The 2,956-nt window shown below is 36.9% G+C and overlaps 1 protein-coding gene across 9 annotated transcripts in view; it reads right to left on the bottom strand.

Moving 5' to 3' along the window:
- Positions 1–211: 211 nt before the first annotated feature.
- The window catches only part of LOC143294537 (uncharacterized), a 52,904-nt gene continuing 50,159 nt past the window's right edge, over positions 212–2,956 (bottom strand). For all 9 annotated transcript variants that reach the window (XM_076605910.1, XM_076605904.1, XM_076605903.1 and 6 more), the window contains one exon: positions 212–2,956. This exon is cut by the window's right edge and continues 2,317 nt beyond it. The gene's annotated coding sequence lies outside the window, so the exon portion shown is untranslated.

The raw sequence follows: 2,956 nt of genomic DNA on the forward strand, positions 1-2,956 counted from the left end.
ACAAACAGCCATTCATACGCCCTTCTCACGGGTTCGGAATGGGTAGGATGTCAATGAAATTGTTCAACGTTCCTCACACACACACACACACACACACACACACACACACACACACACACGCAAACACACACACACACACACACACACACACACACACACACACATATATATATATATATATATATATATATATATATATATATATATATATATATATATATATATATATATATATTGTGCACGGGCACATGTCCGCATCCGCATTCTTCCACAAACCCAGACTTCATTAAAAAGAAAAAAAAGATAGGAAATGCTGCATAAATCAGCTCTGTGTGTATACATCTATGTGAATACACTTGCACATACACGTATTTGATTTTGTCTGCTCAGCACATGGATAAGAATGTGGCATGATCACCCTCACAAGGCAGTGACAAAGCAGGTAGGTCATCAACTACGAGGAACTAACACGTTCTACACCTCTATATTGCATAAAACAAGCACATGCATGATCACGTACGTAATTCCATGCACCACTTTTGATTCTGGGAATCGCTTTGTTGTATACACCATTTAAGAAACCTAAAATATTGTAGGTCATTCTGATAAAAAAAATAAAATAAAAAAATAAAAACAGAAGTATACCGAAATACAATAACAGTTTAAGAAATAAAAAAACAGCAGCAGAACAAACATAAAATTAAATGGTAATATTAGAATTAAATTAAAATTGAAAGGTAAGACATATCAACGAAATTCGTGATTTCCCGGATGAGGTAAGTTTCAATAATTACATTTTGATTTGTATTTTAGAGGAAAAGTTATGATCAGATTTGAGTCAGACGTCTCGAGCCATCATTTTACATGGGACACGGGTTTATGCTGCTGATGAGGAGGATTTCTGAAGATGATATCATTTGAAGAGAAGAAAAAAGAAATGTTTCTTCATTTGTTTCAACACAACCAAGCTTCCCAATTCTGACCACGACACATGCAGTGAGAGCCGTGTCGAGTAAATGGATCAGAAACAAACATACCAATCGGCAAAATTCAACTATAATCGCTCTTCCGTAAATTTGTACAGTGAGGACTCCGTATGACGCTTTATGCTGTTGTAGTGTTTTCGATTAAGTTTCAGGTGCAGACGAAACCCTATGTCGATCGTGTTTATCAGCTTGAAAACATTTTGCGCTCGCTGCAAAGAAAAGCTAACACAACGGAAACAGTTAAGTGATATTATCAAACTTGATCAATAACGTGCACGCTGTTGTCAACAACAAAAAGTTGTATCATATTGTGCTTCGTTATCTGATAGAACTGGGGTTGTATGGAGTCTGAATTTCTTTCCACATTTGAAGCTATCGTTATCTGAAAGAAATGGGGTTGTATGGAGTCTGAATTTCTTTCCACATTTGAAGCCATCGTTATCTGAAAGAAATGGGGTTGTATGGAGTCTGAATTTCTTTCCACATTTGAAGCTATCGTTATCTGAAAGAAATGGGGTTGTATGGAGTCTGAATTTCTTTCCACATTTGAAGCTATCGTTATCTGAAAGAAATGGGGTTGTATGGAGTCTGAATTTCTTTCAACATTTGAAGCTATCGTTATCTGAAAGAAATGGGGTTGTATGGAGTCTGAATTTCTTTCCACATTTGAAGCTATCGTTATCTGAAAGAAATTGGGTTGTATGGAGTCTGAATTTCTTTCAACATTTGAAGCCATCGTTATCTGAATGAAATGGGGTTGTATGGAGTCTGAATTTCTTTCCACATTTGAAGCTATCGTTATCTGAAAGAAATGGGGCTGTATGGAGTCTGAATTTCTTTCCACATTTGAAGCTATCGTTATCTGAAAGAAATGGGGTTGTATGGAGTCTAAATTTCTTTCCACATTTGAAGCTATCGTTATCTGAAAGAAATGGGGCTGTATGGAGTCTGAATTTCTTTCAACATTTGAAGCCATCGTTATCTGAAAGATATGGGGTTGTATGGAGTCTGAATTTCTTTCCACATTTGAAGCTATCGTTATCTGAAAGAAATGGGGTTGTATGGAGTCTGAATTTCTTTCCACATTTGAAGCTATCGTTATCTGAAAGATATGGGGTTGTATGGAGTCTGAATTTCTTTCCACATTTGACATTTGAAGCTATCGTTATCTGAAAGAAATGGGGTTGTATGGAGTCTGAATTTCTTTCCACATTTGAAGCTATCGTTATCTGAAAGAAATGGGGTTGCATGGAGTCTGAATTTCTTTCAACATTTGAAACCATCCCTTTATCTCTACCCTTTCCTTCACTCTTTACTGTTCGCTGTGAAATTAATAATGTTATTCTGCTCATCAGACTCGTTGTCAAGGCACACGGTCAGTTTCACCTTCAGGCACAGGAAGAAGAACACAGAAGTAAAATGGCTGTTTACGGAAGTGACGTGAACAGACCGGAAACAGTCAGCGTATACATTGCCAAACGGTATACTGTGATGCATTATACAAGCATGTCAGAGAACAAAGAAATATTTGAAATATGTGTAGCTGCTGGGTATAATAATAATAAAAAAAAGTTTGACTGCCTGGGTTCTTTCAGAACAGGATACAAAACACAAGAGGAAAAAACTTTAAACCCACTTGGGAGAGGAGAAGTTGTGTACTTCAACTCGTAGAGTCTTCAAAGCAACTGAAGATAGCAGAAAACTGTACTTGTGACTGCTGCTATCTTCAGTTGCTTTGAAGACTCTACTGTACTTGTGACTGCTGCTATCTTCAGTTGCTCTGAAGACTCTACGAGTCGAAGTACACAACTTCTCCTCTCCCAAGTGGGTTCAAAGCTTTTTTCCTCTTCTGTTTTGTATCCATGCTTAGCTGTTGTTCCCGTAGACAATACAATGTTACAGATTTGCCTTTGTCGTGTGTATATATATATATATATATGCATCTTGCTGTATGTACATCTATATCATGC

The sequence above is a fragment of the Babylonia areolata genome, chromosome 20, assembly GCF_041734735.1.
Source record: "Babylonia areolata isolate BAREFJ2019XMU chromosome 20, ASM4173473v1, whole genome shotgun sequence".
Classification (NCBI taxonomy): domain Eukaryota; kingdom Metazoa; phylum Mollusca; class Gastropoda; order Neogastropoda; family Buccinidae; genus Babylonia; species Babylonia areolata.